This window comes from Natator depressus, chromosome 7, assembly GCF_965152275.1.
Source record: "Natator depressus isolate rNatDep1 chromosome 7, rNatDep2.hap1, whole genome shotgun sequence".
In the NCBI taxonomy this organism is placed as follows: domain Eukaryota; kingdom Metazoa; phylum Chordata; order Testudines; family Cheloniidae; genus Natator; species Natator depressus.
The window spans coordinates 28,038,903-28,058,120 of record NC_134240.1 but is presented as its reverse complement, the minus strand read 5'-3'; the positions used below and the strand labels follow the sequence as shown (position 1 = coordinate 28,058,120).

Genomic DNA, 19,218 nt, shown 5'->3' with positions numbered 1-19,218 from the left:
GAGGGTTTCTAATGTGTGCCAACTCTATATTTTAAGGGGCATTTCTTAATTAGTTATGTTTGTAGAGTGCCTTTAAAAATGTAAAGCATCACTGGGTTTGAATAATATTATTAACTCTGATTCTTCCAAGTGTCACATTTATCAGTGAAGCTTAAGAACCTAACCTTTTCAAGCTATTATACTATTTATTGTAGCTATTTATTAGTTAAGATTGAGGTTATTTTATTAATTGCACCACATTCCATAGCATTTTTCCATCTATTGCTATCTAATTTTGTAGTGTGTTGCAAATATATGTTAATTAAATAATACAGAATGTAATGTTTAAAATAGACAGATATAAGAATTGCTCCTACATTCCTTGTGCATTTGAAATGTCTACAGGCCTAAATGAGATGTATAGTGTGCAAAAAAAAATTAGATCGGGACCTTGGTGCAAGGGAGAATGTAGAAGAAAATATGTATTTTTACAACTGGAAGAGAGCTGAACTTGCTAATCTTATTCATTGTTTAAATGCAGAGACATTTACTAGTCGAAGTAATTACTTCATTATTGAGATGTAGTCTCATAATATCAAATAATTTAAAACAAAATATGCATCTGATCAAATTGATTGAAAATGCTATTCAGAATAATTTCTTGTACTTTGCAATAAATTTCTTTATTAGCGTGAAACAGCTTAACTAGACCAAATTAATTTCAAAAACATGCCTTGTTTAATATTTGCCGAGCAGGAGCTGTATTTCTTCAAATACTTTTGAGATGAATTTGGGTTAGATTTATTATTAAAGGAATACTTTTAATAGAAAAAAGGACTCGATTGCTTATCTTCCTTTTAGCTACTAAGATTCAGTCCATTTAGAGAAAAGAAATGAGATATTTCATTCTGTCACTGATATTACTCATAACATGTTCATGTGTGCCTGCTGGCTTCAGATGGTTTGTATTGTAGGAGAGCAGCAAATGATGTCTTTGCATGCAAACTTAGGACCACGTGCTCCTATTACCTCCATATGGTGGAGTCAAAGTATGGTGTAAGAGAAAACTAAACCTTCTTCAAAATAAACTTCAGAATGTTATGATTCCTGAGTAGTATAATGTCATCACAGTTCCATTCTGCTATGGGCAGTGGGGGACACAATCCATAGTTCTTTGAATGAAGAGAGAAATATGGACATAGTTAATGGAAGACAGGAGGAATAAAGTGAGACAGAGTTTGTTCCATATGATCCCCTCAAACACATGGAAGTTATGTCATTAAAACCCTCTCAAGCTAATGCTGCTTGAGGCAGTATTGCTTTGTGATGTGCTGGCAACTGAGACTGCAGATTATCACTACTGACACCTTCTGGCAGCTGACAACAACGGATGTTGAATGATGCCAATTGCCATCTGTTGTTTGCCCAAGAAGATATTGGTGCCTGGTGTTCTGCACTGTACAGTTTCTCTGCGGTAGCATTTTCCATTGTATGAGGAAGGGGTGGTGAGGAGAGCTGGTTTCAGTGGGATAGCAGTTGGGTCCACATCATATTGCTGCCTTTCTCACTACAAAGCACCAGTCTGGTGGAGTTTGCTACAGAGCTTATGGCCATGCCATAAGCTTCCAACATATAGTTATTTGTACTTGAATGATGTCATATTATGTCACAAGTTACTCTCCTTGTTTCCTCATTGAAATTTCAGTGTGAGCAATAACCTTGAGCTCCTTTTACCACAGGAGGAGTGTGACAGGATCACTCCTGGGCTCATGACAACTCACTGCTATATCCCCAGTCAGGTGCAAAGGGTTTTATTTGATTATCACCCACTTAAGCCAGAGCACCAGCTCTAGCAGTCTTACTCAGCACTCATAATCCAGTCACTGGTAGCAAATCAAAAGAATAATCTCACATCAGGCCTACCCTCACTCAGAGAGGCTCTGGCAGGCAGCAATCTAGGCAATTCCTGGTCCCAGCCACACTCCCCTCACAGGATATAAGACATGAGGTATGTCTGCACTTTGAGCTGGGGGTGTAATTCTCAGTTTGAGGAGGAATACCCATGCTACCTTTGATCAAGCTAGTGCACTAAAAATAGGTTATGTCTACACTGTACACCGTAGGTGTTGTTGTGTTGTGTAGTGTACATGTAGCTAGACACTGGACTGAAAAGCAGGCTGTGTCCACACTGTGGTGTGTAGCTAAGCATGTCAGTGAAAGACTCTGGCAGAGCAGAGGCAGCACGGAAAAACTTCAGTGACTATTTCCCTGCAGCAGCTCCCACAACGGGGAACTGGCAGAGCCTTTCCCCTCTGCCTCCTTCCTGCCACAGCCTTTTCCCTGTGGTGGGGAAAGGCTACAGCAGTGGGGAGCTCCCAATGCCTTTCCCTGCTGCGTTCCCACCCCCAGAGCCTTTCACTGTTGCCAGAGTCTTTCCCTGCAGCTGAGAAGGGCTCCAGCAGCCAGGAGGCAGCAGGACCCTACCCAATAGAAGTAGTGGTACGGGCATGACTTGGGTGAGTAGAGAGTCGTGTAGGGTTTGTACTTGGGTACATGCTGACACCCTTCAGGTGTGTCATGACTCTCTTGACCTGTGCCTCACTGTCTACGCTGCTATTTATATACCCATGCTAGGTGGGCTACATGTGTATGTATGCTACACACTGCTGAAAGATGCATGCATTGTAGACATATCCATAGAGTGTAGCTGCAGCAGTGTGAACAGCAGGAGTGGCTAGCTATCGCAAGTACATACCTGTCCAACATTAGGTCTGTACTTGGGGGGAGGGGTGAGCCCCTTGTGCTGCTATGGCTATGCTTGCATTTTAGTGCACTAGCTTGATCAGAGCTAGTGTGGGTGTGTCTCCTTGAGCCGGGAATCACACCCTCAGCTTGAAGTGCATGGTGAGAGCTGGATGTCTACACTTCCTCCCATCCAGCTCCCAACTGGGTTGGGCTCTCTCCTTTAAATCCCTTCCTCCAAGCCTGGCACCTATTGCAGGTGAAGCAGGCCAGGGCTCATTGAGCCCACAGCAGCTTGTAAACCCTTTCCCGGTCAGTGTGGGGTTTGTGTACCCCCATCACAAGGGGCTAGTCATTAAGTCCTGCTCAAATTCCAAATGAATTTGGCCAAACCAAATTCTTTTCAGATCTTATACTTGTATACTGCTTCTGCATCGCATTGCTAATAACGTAAGCACCATGTACAATGCTGGTTCAAAACTCTTCAAATAATTATAGTATGAGATAGGTCCACAACATTTTTTTATGATGAGATTACTGGTTCTGTGGATGAAGGGAAAGCAGTGGATGTATTGTTTCTTGACTTTAGCAAAGCTTTTGACACGGTCTCCCACAGTATTCTTGTCAGCAAGTTAAGGAAGTATGGGCTAGATGAATGCACTATAAGGTGGGTAGAAAGCTGGCTAGATTGTCGGGCTCAATGGGTAGTGATCAATGGCTCCATGTCTAGTTGGCAGCCGGTGTCAAGTGGAGTGCCCCAGGGGTCGGTCCTGGGGCCGGTTTTGTTCAATATCTTCATAAATGATCTGGAGGATGGTGTGGATTGCACTCTCAGCAAATTTGCAGATGATACTAAACTGGGAGGAGTGGTAGATACGCTGGAGGGGAGGGATAGGATACAGAAGGACCTAGACAAATTGGAGGATTGGGCCAAAAGAAATCTGATGAGGTTCAATAAGGATAAGTGCAGGGTCCTGCACTTAGGATGGAAGAATCCAATGCACCGCTACAGACTAGGGACCGAATGGCTAGGCAGCAGTTCTGCGGAAAAGGACCTAGGGGTGACAGTGGACGAGAAGCTGGATATGAGTCAACAGTGTGCCCTTGTTGCCAAGAAGGCCAATGGCATTTTGGGATGTATAAGTAGGGGCATAGCGAGCAGATCGAGGGATGTGATCGTTCCCCTCTATTCGACACTGGTGAGGCCTCATCTGGAGTACTGTGTCCAGTTTTGGGCCCCACACTACAAGAAGGATGTGGATAAATTGGAGAGAGTCCAGCGAAGGGCAACAAAAATGATTAGGGGTCTAGAGCACATGACTTATGAAGAGAGGCTGAGGGAGCTGGGATTGTTTAGTCTGCAGAAGAGAAGAATGAGGGGGGATTTGATAGCTGCTTTCAACTACCTGAAAGGGGGTTCCAAAGAGGATGGCTCTAGACTGTTCTCAATGGTAGCAGATGACAGAACGAGGAGTAATGGTCTCAAGTTGCAATGGGGGAGGTTTAGATTGGATATTAGGAAAAACTTTTTCACTAAGAGGGTGGTGAAACACTGGAATGCGTTACCTAGGGAGGTGGTAGAATCTCCTTCCTTAGAGGTTTTTAAGGTCAGGCTTGACAAAGCCCTGGCTGGGATGATTTAGTTGGGGATTGGTCCTGCTTCGAGCAGGGGGTTGGACTAGATGACCTTCTGGGGTCCCTTCCAACCCTGATATTCTATGATTCTATGATTTCTCACAAAAAAGTGCATTAGGAAACAATGGAATGTCTTCATAACTCAGTCTTTACCAAATTAAAAACAGATTCTATATTGTACCAGCAGGATAAAGTGGTTAATATTTTCTTAAGGCTGATAATGACCAGGTAGCTTATAAAGAGTTACGAGACATTATTGGAACACCAGGTAGAGTGGGGAATAGATTTAGTTTAACGACTCTTTCATTGCATCAATGTTTTAGTCTAATGTTATGCTGTATATCTGCATTGCTTGTTATTATACAGCTCTTCTCCCTTGAAGAAAAGAGATTTTCTGTTATCAGATTGCAATAAATAAATAATTTATGGAGTTTCTTACATACTATTTGCAAGTTTTAGAAAAAACTAAGAAAAGCTGGCAATGCCAACAAAAGAAAATTCTGTAAAGGAAAATTTAGTTGGATTGAAATTGATAAATAATTCCAGGCAGCAGATGCTGATAGGAAATAAACTTTTTGGTGTATTCGCCTTACTAACATTATCTGTAGTACCTCATGAATGGTTAAATTAGTTAATCAAGTAGTCAGTTTGCAAGCATCTAGAGGAAAATAAGACACTGTAATTAAACAGTAGGCAACACAACCTTGTCAAAATTAAATCATGCCAAATTATTTGTTTTGTTAAAAATTCCAGTCGTGCCCTTTGCCCTCTCAAAGTGAGATTCTCATGAAATCCTGAGTCCCTAAATAGCTCTGCTCCAACATTGCCTCATTAAGCCATTCAGGCATTTGTTCCCCACAGTTCTTCAGCTGAGAAAGTGAGGACAATCTCTTTACTTCAGAGTTCTCAAATGAGACCTATCAAAACTTCCTTCTAGAGCTATCGTCACTGAACTTACTTGGTCTTCAAAAATCCATTTAGAAACCTTCAAGAACCATTATCTCAGAAATAACTTTCTGTGGATTTTATGCTGCAGGTATGTGTTAACAGTAACATTTCTCAGAAAGTTGGTAGGATTTATGATGAACAACCCTCATTTTCATGCTTTTAGCCTGTGCCATCTTGGAACTTTTCAGGAAAAACATGGTGGTTCCCCAGGAATGCCTTATAGAGATAGTGAATACATTTTGTTCCTCAAACTTTTACATTGTTAAACATTGCTGTAGTCCTTCAGCTGTTCTCGTCCCTAATTAAACTGGGTAGTAAGGAGAAATGTACTGTTCATTCATCACTTCAGAAACTCCTCCTTCATAGGAGATATTTTTATGACCACATTGGAGAAGGTGTTTACATCAAAGAAAAGGGGGCATGAAGACAATGACTGACACGATGATCACAATGTTCCCTTCTGGCCTTAAAACCTAAGAAATTGCCAACTTCAAGGTCACTTGAAGCACAAAACTAAAAATCTGAGATTCTGTTTATCTCTTCGGGCTATGAACTTCTGTCTTCATACTGCCCTTATGACAAGAGTAGGTCTGCAATCCCCTTCTGCTGTTTTTCCTCTCATTGGTGGTTCATTCTTGACAAATCTAGAAGAACTTCTGTAAATTCCCCAGATAATGAAAACTTCCCCCAGACTGTGGTTGCTATAAAAATGGCTGGAAAGTCTTCACAACAAAAGTCAAGATTTTTCATGTGGATATCACACTTTGGCTTCAAGGCTTATCAGCCAGTACTTCATCAGACCTCTTGCCACATCAAAATAGGAATTGAAGGTGAAAGGCTAAACAAACAATCCTAGAAATATCCCTATCCTGTTGCTGCTGTTTGTTTTATAGGATGGTTAAAGGCAAGCTTTTAGTATTTCTAAATTCTTATTTGCCAGATGGATCTCAGACTGTCTTTGGGAAGAATGAGTGGGTCCTGTGTACTGTTCAGGTTGTGGCTTATTCCACAAGGTCCTCGAGAGCATCATTAGATATGTGGGGAAGTCCTCAGTTGACAAGACCCACAAGGCTGCTCTTTTGGAGGTCTGCCACTTTCAGGCAGAGAGAGCTTATGGCTCTAATATATATGGATTAGTTTGCTTTTTATATCTACTGTTGTGGCCCACATGAAGGGGAGGTAATGTTATACAGATGAGATCTCATCAATCCAGAATGGGTCTGCAGTCTGAGGCAACAGAAGGAGTAATATCTGAAAAACTGTTTCTTTGACACAAATAGACTAATCCAGACAGCCGCTCAGTGTCTTAATTTCTCTAAATGCTGGTAGGCTAGCTGAGATCTTTTTCCTATTTTCATCCGTCTTCTTACCCTTAACTATTAGAGTATCTCTCAGATTTTATTCAGGAGGAAGTTCTAACAAGCCTAAAAGAAAAAAAATCTCTTAATGGTGTCTACTGCCTAACTAAAGGATGTAATAATAGATATAGTAATGATAATGCATAAGTCACAGAAATTTATTTTTCAGATAAGATATTCTAGTATAGTCAGCAGTGTCCTGCATGATTGCCTAGTCCATGCCAGGATTTAAGAAGATTCTGTATAATGACTCTAGTGCTCTAGTCATACAGACTGTTAATTAGTCAGCTGTGTTAGAGGCAAGGATAACTACAGAGTCTGTCTAGGTTTCAGAGTAGCAGCCATGTTAGTCTGTATTCGCAAAAAGAAAAGCAGTACTTGTGGCACCTTAGAGACTAACAAATTTATTTGAGCATAAGCTTTCGTGAGCTACAGCTCACTTCATCGGATGCATTCAGTGGTGTCAGTAGCGAATTTCCTTTGTATGCATCCCAGCTAAGTCCTGTCTGTTTGTTTCCCAAGGAGACTACAGATGTTGCCATATTATGTACTGATCAACACAAAGCTGTGTTATTGTCACAGAGAAAAATAAATTGACAGATTTTGTAAAAATTTAAACTAGTATCATCAATGTGTGTGATAAAACTTCAATAGGATATAAGATGTACTGATTGCTACATTGTCTCAACCAGAAATTATAAAATTGCTTGATAATGGAACTTTATATATAGGGTAAAGTACAAATATTGTTTGGTAGTTTTCTGTTTGTATATATTAGTTAAATGATATTCATTATTTACTAGTAGGTTTTCTAAAGGTCTACTTTTGCAAATTCTGTTTTCTCCAAAGAATATAGATCAATGTATCATTTGAAGATGTTACCATATTTTTTTACAGTACTGCAACTTACCATTTTTTTAAATTGAAAAGCAAATTATTCTGTCTTGAGGGCTGATCTCTCTCTAAAGCTTGTCTTACTTCTCAAAATAACCTTTTCATTTATTTGAATCAGCCCTAACTTCTACCTTTATCTCAGATGTAGACAACAGCCGGGAAAGGAATGTAACAGGCTGTCCTCATTGCTGATAAATACTTCAGAATTATTGAAGAGATGGCTGTTTCATGCTGGAAGAAAAACAGTCCTACTCAGGTGGCTGGCTATTCTTTCATCAAAGCACAAGGGATTTTTGTTTTATTAATTGGCATTAATGTTACCTCCACCACACAGTGAAAGGATTATGAATCTTGTGTTATTTTCTGTTTCTTTTAGCTATCATAACGTTATTTTAGCCACCACTAACAATTTAACAGCATATATTACTCTGCATTTGGCTTAAAATAATACAAACAAACATCTAACTGGATACTTGAAATTTGATTCAAATCAAAGGAATAGCTGTTAAAAAAACGTAATATATCTAAGCAATAGCTTATTGGCTAACTAGCTAGATCGGATTTTTATTTCAGAACAAAATATTTTTAGAGTTAGTTTTTCTATCACAGGTTTGGCATACGTAGAGGTTTCCATATAGCTTCTAATAAACGTCAATTTTGTATAGCCAGATGTCTATTTTGCAGTGTCAGAGCCTATTAAATGCTAAGTCAAGATGGTTATGTTTATTCTGTGATCCTGCTTTTGGGTCATTTCCTTTTAGAATCAGTTCTTTGATAGCATCACAGTTAACTGAGTATAGCATTACAGAATATGCCCGCTTTCTTAATTGATTCTGCAGATTTGTAACCACCTCTTTCTTTTGTTCAGAGAATCTAAAATGCTGTGGCACTTCAGGTTCAGAGAGGATGGGTTATATAGTCTCTCACTGAGGCCCCCATTCGAATTAAAGAAGTCACATTAAATATCTTATTTATTTGAGCATAAATTCACGAAAGCTTGTAGTTGTAAGAATGCTTGATAGAGATCTTGTAGGTGTTTGTCTCTGTCTGAGGGGTTGGAGCAAACACCTACAAGATCTCTATCAAGCATTCTTACAACTACAGTACCCACCTGCGGAAGTGAAGAAACAGATTGATAGAGCCAGAAGAGTTCCCAGAAGTCACCTACTACAGGACAGGCCTAACAAAGAAAATACCAGAACGCCACTATCCGTCACCTTCAGCCCCCAACTAAAACGCCTCCAACGCATTATTAAGGATCTACAACCTATCCTGAAGGATGACCCAACACTCTCACAAATCTTGGGAGACAGGCCAGTCCTTGCCTACAGACAGCCCCCCCAACCTGAAGCAAATACTCACCAGCAACCACATACCACACAACAGAACCACTAACCCAGGAACCTATCCTTGCAACAAAGCCCGTTGCCAACTGTGCCCACATATCTATTCAGGGGACACCATCACAGGGCCTAATAACATCAGCCACGCTATCAGAGGCTCGTTCACCTGCACATCCACCAATGTGATATATGCCATCATGTGCCAACAATGCCCCTCTGCCATGTACATTGGTCAAACAGGACAGTCTCTAGGTAAAAGAATAAATGGACACAAATCAGATGTCAAGAATTATAACATTCATAAACCAGTCGGAGAACACTTCAATCTCTCTAGTCATGCGATTACAGACATGAAAGTTGCGATATTACAACAAAAAAACTTCAAATCCAGACTCCAGCGAGAGACTGTTGAATTGGAATTCATTTGCAAATTGGACACAATTAACTTAGGCTTGAATAGAGACTGGGAGTGGCTAAGTCATTATGCAAGGTAACCTATTTCCCCTTGTTTTTTCCTACCCCCCCCCCCCCAGACATTCTTGTTAAATCCTGGATTTGTGCTGGAAATGGCCCACCTTGATTATCATACACATTGTAAGGAGAGTGGTCACTTTAGATAAGTTATTACCAGCAGAAGAGTGGGGTGGGGGGAGGTATTTTTTCATGCTTTGTGTGTATAAAAATATCTTCTACACTTTCCACAGTATGCATCTGATGAAGTGAGCTGTAGCTCACGAAAGCTTATGCTCAAATAAATTGGTTGGTCTCTAAGGTGCCACAAGTACTCCTTTTCTTTTTATTAATCTTAGAAGCTCAGTTGTGCCATGTAAGGATGTATATGTCCTCCATTGTGGACATCAATAGCTATTATTATCAGAAACATCCCTTAATTTTCCTTTTAATGTCTAACCTAAAATTTCCTCCCCCAATCCTCAATGACTTTTAATCAATTTGTAACTCTATGAGATGCACTGAGTTGTATTGCCAATACTATTGTGAAGTACCTTGAGATACCGCTACATAAGGTAGTATAAACATTTGCCTAACTCTGTCAGTAGATCTGGCTGTGTAACATATCATAAGTTTTAGAATAGTTTTGTTAGGAGAAACCTACCAAGGTGCAGTTCAGGGTATGGTATGTAGCTGTGCATGGTGAACATTCTGCATTACAATATTTTTGAAATAATTATAATTTCCTAAAGAATGCAGCAAGCATATTAAGCACAGGGCATTGGCATTCGAATCAGTTCTAATATTAGACATCTGGGCACAATTCAGTGTGTTGACAATCTCATAGTTTGGAAGGATTCCTAAGATAGTAGCAGATTTTTCAAGATGTGCAGAAGAGCACGCCACATATCTTAGTAAGAAATCAGCTGGGGGAAGGGCGGGGTAATGGGACATGGAAGGGGATGGAACCTAATAGCGTTGTGAGAAAATGGCTGTGTTTTGTGCAAGTTCTTGTTAACTTTCTGATCTCTTGTTGTTTCCTGTTTTACTTTAGATTGTTCTTTCTGATATTCAGAGTAAATCTGTTAATGGTGCTTAGAATCCTAAAACTGGGTAACTACAACAGTAACAAGCAAGAGTAATGAGGGTAATCGGGATTTTTAAAAATCCATGGGTGAGATACTTTTGCTCAGTATAGGCTACATCTTGTGGAACTCTTATTTATTTCTCCTTTAACTGTCTATTTCTACCACCTAACCAATTTCTTTCTATTTTCTGTTCCCCTTTTAGTCATTCCACTGCCTTAGATAAGCAGCATGGTTTAGCATCATGAACACTGTCAATCAATACTTCCTGTATTTTTATCCTGGATGTGACACTGATTCACTGTGTGACTTAGGGCAAGTCACCCCCTAGGCCAAATTCTCTGCTGGAAGAAATCACTGACGTTAATGCAGTTATGCTGCCTGACAATCTGGTCCTGTATTTCCAGTCTATAAAATGCGGATGATAATTACCCACCTAACAAGGGGCCACTACTGGCACTGGTGACAGTTACTGTCAGTTACTGTCCGATTGATTTCATTGAAAATATTTGGTTGAGTCACTGCTCATCAGTATAATTTATGGGCTCCTAATCTGGCCCAAGGATATTGCGAACACCAATTAATGTTAGCCTAGCCATTTGAAAGATGTCAGTGATTATTTACACTACAATAATGTCCAAAGGCCCCAGTCAGGATTGGGCCCCATTTTAATAGGCAGTGAACCAACTCATAGGTAGACATATCCCTCCCCTAATTATAAGTGTTTTATCTATATTTCTTCTGAGAGTCTTTATTTCTCCTTCAAGTCCTCATGTCACTGTCTCATTCCCCACTTTTTCCCTTCTCCTTTTGATCTTTTCATACCTTTTCCCTCTTTCTCCTTCATACCTCCTGTGGAGAGAGTGGTGCCATGTGGGCCTCACCTCCTCTCCGGCTGTCATCAATCATGGGAGTTACTCTTTTGCGGATCTGGAATACCACCTCTGTGGGATCTGTCATGGGATGTGTTTCTCCTCTGAGCAATCTGACAGTTTGGATAACCTGTAGTATGTCTTTTAGGCACGAATGTGCCTTGGGCCACTGGGTGAGAAGGAAATACTCATTGTTCCCTTATTTTGCATCATGCTGAAGGCAACCTCTTGATATGGTGCACCATCATCCCGCAGCAATCTGATGATGTTCCTGATTGTTCCGGTGGGTAGATATTGTCTCTGGTGGATTCTGGAGTCTGGGAACCTGACAGGTTACACTGTTTCTTCTTTGGAGCTTTGATATGAGTTATAACCTTTGTAATGTGTGTGTCAGGTGGGTCTTTTGCCAAGAGGCAGAACAAAGATGAAAAGAATGGCACCTCCTGAGCTCTCATCCATCCTACTCTGGAGGGAGGCAGACATTTTTGGAGGAGAATTGGTGGTTAGGACCAGGCTGGCCTAGATGCAGAGCTCTAGATGCCTCCATCAATTCAGCAGGGGGAACCTATCCACAAATAGAGGCTCAGCACATGTTCCACTCAAGGATTGCTCATATGGTTAGTGTCTGCAGAATCTGTCTTAAATTATGTAAACATGGTGTTTATAAGAAAGCCTCCAAAGAAATACTAGTAATGATACCTAGCTCTTACAGAGCACCTTTAATCTGTAGGTCTCAAAGTGCTTTACAAAAGAGCTCAGTATTATTGTCCCCATTTTACAGATGGGGAGACTGAAACGCAGGAAGAAAAATTACTTGCCCAAGGTCACCCAGCAAAGTGGTGGCAGAGCTGGGAATTGGAGCCAGATCTCTTGAATCCCCTAATAAATAAAGTGGTATAGCAGAGGTAAAGCCACCAAGAAGGAATTATTTGGGGTGAACTCATAGCTAATGGAAGAAGTTTTAGAACTAAATTTCAAATACTATAAGTAATTAGGTAGCAGAATTAAATGTGCAGTGTGGGTGAGCAGTGAGTGGGCCTCAGACTATAGCTACTCTTCATTGTCCAAACTGTAAACTTAGAAAGTTTGCTTTGACATTACATAAACTATTATTCCCTTAAAAAGTAAAATGGCCTGCATTAGCTTCAGTTTATTGGTCACATAAAATAGGTATTTGTTTATAAGAAGTAACGCATACAAAAGTACGTCCAACTTGTTGGGGATGATCTGGGTTGTTATTGGTCATATAAATCATTGTGATGCAAGTTAAAACGTCAGTGTATGTTAACTTGGAATTGGGTTATTGCATTAATATTATGTTCCATCTATAAAGCGTCTAAACTTCCTCAGACTCACATTTCTGATGACAGTGCAGTGGGTTTTTGGATCTGATTTGCTGGTAAAAGCATTCATCTATTTCATGACAAGGAGGGTGGTTGCCCCTGGGTGAATAAAGTGATGTTCTCCTGCACCATTTAAGTTTTCATACATTGCTGATTCAGGAACACAGATTGAGAAACTTCACAATTCTAATGAGGGTGGATTTGATTTAAATCACTAGTCAGGAAGACTCGATTTAATCGTGGATTTCTACATAAAAGCGAATTCTTGTTGGTTGTTATAACCTTAATACATATTCTTCACAACTTAGAGATACATGTAGGTTTCATTTTTAGAAGGTACACACTGTACATTTTTAAAGCGATTTATTTTGAAAACTTTTCAGTTTAGTTTTACAGCTGTATCAGAAAATGAATGATTGTTTGGTTATTTCATTTACCAAAGGTAATTGAAGCAGATATTTTTGAAGTCATTGGGAGGTGAACTATCTCCAGTTCAACAGGTTAAACATTAATATTTGGAGGATTTTCTTGCCATGCTGTATTAGGAAGAGAACATCACCAGACAGACATTTAAATTGTTTTATTTAACTAAAACAACAACGTTATGTATTCTGGATTTTTTTCTTCAACAGCAAACATATAATATTTTAACAAAACAAGCATATGAATTTTTGAATTTCGTTAAACATTTAAGTTTTTTAAAATCAGGTTTGTTTTTGATAAAATTGTTTTTAACTAAAATAGTTAAATGAAATATTTTAAAAAACAAAACAAAAATTACATCAACTGTGTCAGCCAGGTCAACATGAGAAACTTAAAATATTGGCTTCTGCAGCTAACTCAGTCGTCTTCACCTTCATTTTCCTATTTGTTCATAATTTGGAAAAGAAAAACAAGCTTTCCTGCTTTTTCAGGTCCCAAACGATTTCTCAATTTGGAATGAATTAGTCCAAAAGAAGAAAATATTCTTTCTACACTGGCAGAAAAAGCTACTGCTGTTAAAAGTGAGATTATCACTTCAACAGTCTCTGAATCCAAGTGCTTAAGTGACTTCCACCAGTTCACTGGTGTGACTTTCTTTAAAACATCATCACCAAACATATATTTCTTGAATGGTTCACCCTTAGCTCTGAAGTTTATTGTAGCTGGCATTATGGAGGGATGATTGCTGGATGTCCATGTCATAGCCAACTCCTCTTCTTCAGCAGTTAAGGTTTGACCCTGGTACAGAGTATTGAGAATATATGCAAGAAAATGAGCTGGAGATAGTGCTTGTTCCATTTGTTTTTTTAATGCTTGTAATTTAACTCTGTCATTGCATATTTCTCTTTTTAAGATCTCACTCAGTTCCTTCCAAATTTCAACATCGTCAGCAATAAAACCTTACAATATTTTGGTCAAGGCTACAGAAATAGGCTTCAGGGTACTCAGCATGTGTTCAGCATTTCTCTTAAGCCCAATGTTGAGAACTTTGGCTGTGACACTGCCATCTATTTCTTCACGGTTTTGTTCACAAACTGTCATCAGATTAGGCCAGTTCTTGATATAGTGCTCAAAACAATCCACTACTAAGTTCCATTGCACGTCTTGTAGGAGAGTTAGCTTGGTTCCTCCCACTTTTTTCAGAGCAGCTGCTCCAAAGTGGTTGTTACGGAAGTATTTTGCAATTTCAACAACATTAGCCTTTATTTTTGGAACACTGAAGTCTTTGGCTACGAGGTGCATGAAATGAGCACTGCAAATGTATGTTATTAGCTTGGGACTCTCTTCCCTCTCTTCTAAATAATTTCTTCTCATCTTGGATACATTTGCAGCATTGTCTGTGACCAAGCTGCATACTAGACATTTGAATTTTTTTCCCACAGTTTGTTATAGCTTTACTGCTACTTCTCGTAAGTATTCTGCTGTGTGTGCATTTCCTGATGTATCAATTGTTTCTGTAAGGAATTCGTCCAAAATTCCCTTATTCTGTTGACACACAAGCACATACAACAGGATCATTGTGGACATTGCTCCACCCATCAAGACTCAGGTTAACAATTTCACCCTCTAGACCTTTTGCACACTGCTCAATTTCTCTTTCATACACTTTATCCAGCAATTTGCCTGTGACATCTGCTCTGTTGGGTGGACTGTATCCTGGTCTTAATAATTGAACCATGTTAATGAAGTGTGGGTTCTCAATCATACGGAAAGGAGAGTTTGTTGCATAAACAAATCGGGCAATTTTTTCATCAGTTACCTCTTTTTGTAATCTGCTGGTTCTTATCACAAACTTATCTATGGTTGTTTCTGGATGATGGAGTTTTTTTTTCTTTTTGCTACAGGTGATATACTGTGGCTATGTGACATACATGATGTGACTGAAACACTATCATTGGCAGATAACTCTGAAACTATAGAAAATGATGGTGATCTTGAAGGTGGATAGTCTTCAGAATCCTGTATGTTGAGGATGGATTCTCCTAAACAAAATAAGTCAATGCAGTTATTTAATTATTATTATCATACTGCTCATTTAGTATTACTCATTGCATTCACTGACACTCAGTACTACTTTAAAGGTGAAATTGTAAAAGAAAGATCTGTCTATTTCAGCTATTTATTTTTTATCACAACTACATCTAAAATGATAGTACCATAGATTAACAACTATATTTTTTGCTCAAACATGAGAATTCAAGAATAGTTCCGAAGGAAGACAGGCAGTCCTTAAGAAAAGTATGAAATAAAACAGTTTACCAACCTGAAGATCCTGCATGTTCAGACACGTTCCTTTCATCATCTTCAATGCAGCTTCCTCCTGAGAAGGAACACTTCTCATGATGTTGTTTCATTTGGGCAACCAGGCCTTGCATTTCTTTGTTGCATTGTTTGCATTTTGCACGCATGTCTGTCTTACCCACAGGTATAGGAACTTCATTAAAATATTCCCAAACTGGGTCTCTTTTACAGCCTGCTGCCATTATAGGTTTTCCCTTCTAGCGAGAGAATGGTTAGGTAGATTTTAAATCAATGAAGGGTACACTCAGAAAGACCTCAAGACATCTGGAACATGCTGCTCTAACAGTTTCATTTTTGTTTCTGCTGCCTGTCCCTCCCTTCTCACATTTATCTCCAGACTTCTTGTCCAGATCTATTCCACCCCCAACAATCTTCTATTCATTGAACTTTTTGGAACGTTGCACTTTTAGAGAGAGGTAAGGGATTGACTCTGTGTACACAAATTTGCAGAGGGACAATAGGGTTGAGGTCTGTTATTTCTCACCTCTGTATATTATTTATTTAAAACCATTTTTGCTGTTAACAAGCATGTTATCTCTGGAGATACAAATGCACAGCTGGAGAACTGCAAAACTAAGGATCTCTGATGGTATCTTCTAGACTGAACACTGAGTCCCATTGCGTAGATAGAAAGATTAACCTAAATAATCTATCCAGAAGCCCCTGGAACCCCATAGATTGGGTCCCCTAATCCATGAACTATTGAAACTCATTTACAAAACTTTTCTTAAACATTACATGAATATATTGTCTCATACTATAGAATTTATAATCCCTATTCCATGATAAGATATCTTTGAGCTATAATGTATCTTAATTAAAACTATGTTTAGATAGGTTTTTTCCTCCAGAAGCATTTTTATCAAAGAAATCCGATTTAAATAAAAAAATCTGCTTTCTTTGATTTTTTTAAAAAATAATAATTGATTTTTATCCACCCTGGTTCTAATGTTTTCCAGCATATGATGATGATGATGGGTGATCACTCATTACCGAGTATGATCATCTTCCATGGGAGTTATGGATCCTCAGATGGCTAATAAAGCCAATCCTTGAACCACAAGTTCTATTGCAATTAGGGCAGATGTTTTCAGGCTCAGCAGGAGGCTATTAACCATGACTGGAAGTCAGTCCCTCCTTCCTTCTGCGCCTCTTGTCCTCTTCAGCTTGTTGGTGAACAAGTTCAAAATGCAGGGGACCATCACGTAGGACTTCACTCCATTTTAAGTGATCCTGGGCAAGTGTCTCCCAAGTGTCAATGTCAATATTACACTTTTTTAGGTTGTCCTTCAGTAAGTCCTTATATCGCTTCGTTGTCCACCCGCGTTACGGTACCCTTCTTTCAGCTGAGAGATCAGGACCTGTTTTGGGAGGTGATGGTCTGTCATCCGGACCAGTCCAGCGGAATTGCTGATGGATGATCATTGCCTTGATACTGGTGGTCTTTGCCTCTTCCAGGACACTAATATTCGTGTGCCTGTCTTCCCATTTGATCTTCAGAATCTTATGAAGGCAGCGTTGATGGTGCCTCTCAAGTTGTGTCTATAGGCTATCCAAGTTTTGGACCCATACAATAGTGTTGGGAGAATAACGGCTTGATAAACATGTCTGTTCGAATGTCGTGATCTTCTAAAACCCCGTGCTGTAAATGAGAAAAAGCTACACTGGCACAGCTCAGGCGATGTTGAATTTCTGCATCAATATCTGCCTTGGATGAAAGATGACTTCCAAGGTAGAGGAAATGATCGACATTCTCAGTGCCACTCCATTGATTTTGATAGATGGGGCATGTAATACCTCATTTGGAGAGGGCTGATAGAGCAGTTTAGTCTTCTTGATATTAAAAGTGAGACCAAGACATGCATAAGCATCAACAAACACATTCAAGATAGTTTGAACATCTTTCTCAGAGTGGGCAAAGATTGCGTTGTCATCAGCATACTGAAGTTCCACAATAGATGTTGTGGAGATCTTTCTCTTGGCTTTCAGACTGCTAAGCCTGAACAGCTTTCCGTCCATTCTGTAAGTGATTTCAACGCCAGCTGTAAACTTCCTAGCAACTAGGTAAAGAACGATGGTGATAAAAACCACAGACATGGTTGGAGTGATGATACAACCTTGTTTTACTCCTGTTTGTACTTTGAAAGGTTTGCTCTGGGAGCCAGTGCTACTCAGAACAGTCACTTTCATGTGATCATGAAGCAATTTTAGGACATTTATGTATTTATCAGGACATCCAATCTTAGAGAGTACAGTCCAGAGGGCATGGCGATTCACTGAATCAAAGGCTTTAGTTAAATCAATAAAAGCCATGTACAGTGGTTGGTTTTGCTCCCAACACTTTTCTTGCAGCTGCCGTGCTGTGAAGATCATATCCACAGTTCCACGACATGATCCGAAACCACTCTGTGACTCTGGTAAAATTTCTTCTGACGGGGCAGAAGGCGAGTTGCAAGGATTCACGCAAGAACTTTGCCTGCAGGAGGGAGATACCACGATAATTTCCACAATCTGCTTTATCCCCTTTCTTGAAGAGGGTGACAATCAGGGCATCCCTCATTTCACTGGGTATCTCCTCCTTTATGCAGATTTTAAGGATAAGCAGGTAAAGCTGCCGAATTAGCTCTGGTCCACCGTCTTTAAAGATTTCAGGGGGGATCCCATCTAGACCTGCTGTCTTGTTGTTCTTCATCTGCTTGGTGGCATTGTGTACCTCAGACAAATTAGGAGGGTCTCCAAGCTCACCCCTAAATGGTCATTGAGGGATTTGCTCAAGGACTTCATCTGCAACCATACAATTACAGTTAAGGAGATCTTCAAAATCTTCTTTCCAGCAAGAATTGATGGCTTCGTTGTCCTTCAGAAGTGTGGTTCCATCCTTAGAGAGAGGAGGATTCATACCATGGCAAATTGGCCCATAAACAGCCTTGGTGGCACGAAAGAAACCACATGTATTGTGGATGTCCGCAAGATGTTGGAGTTCTTGTGCTTTCTCAGTCCACCATTTATTCTTGAGTTCTCTGGTTTTATGCTGGACTTCCGCCCTAGCCTTGGCATGGGCTTCTCTCTTTATATTACAATTTATGTAATTCTGCCAAGCACAAAATGCCATTCTCTTCTCGTTAATGAGTTGCTCAATTTCAGCATCATCCTCATTAAACCAGTCCTGATGTTTTCTGGTTTGGTAGCCTATGGTTTCCTCACAGGCATTGATGATTACTGCTTTCAACTGGCTCCAGCGTTCCTCAGTTTCTTCCGGAAACTCTGATGGGAGCTTTCCTTCTAAGACTGCTTGGAAGTGGTCACGCTTAATAGGGTCCTTCAAATCTTGAATCGTCAACTTGCGCCTGACCTGCTTTTTTTGCAGCCTCTATTTGGGAGCAATCTTAATTTTCATTGTGGATCGAATAAGGCGATGATCAGTCCAACAGTCATCAGCACTTGTCATTGCTCTTGTGAGAGGTACGTCGCTACGATCTTGGGCATGAACTATAACGTAGTTGAGGAAATGCTAGTGCTTTGACCGTGGATGTCTCCAAGATGTTTTGAACTTTTCCTTTTGTCGGAAGAGAGTATTCGTAATAATAAGTTCATGTTCAGCACACTTGGTCAGGAGCAGAATTCCATTTGAATTGCTTTTGCCAACTCCTTCTTTCCTGATTGTTCCCTTCCACAGGTCTGAATCTTGTCCCACTTGTGCATTGAAATCCGCCAGAAGGATGATCTTGTCTTTTGTAGGGGTCTCTGATAAGATGGTTTCCAACTGAGAATAAAAATCTTCCTTT

At 39.8% G+C, this 19,218-nt stretch overlaps 1 protein-coding gene across 1 annotated transcript in view; it reads left to right on the top strand.

Moving 5' to 3' along the window:
- CACNA1D (calcium voltage-gated channel subunit alpha1 D) overlaps positions 1 to 19,218 on the top strand; it is a 329,318-nt gene that overhangs the window by 32,158 nt on the left and 277,942 nt on the right. The gene's annotated exons all lie outside the window — the stretch shown is intronic.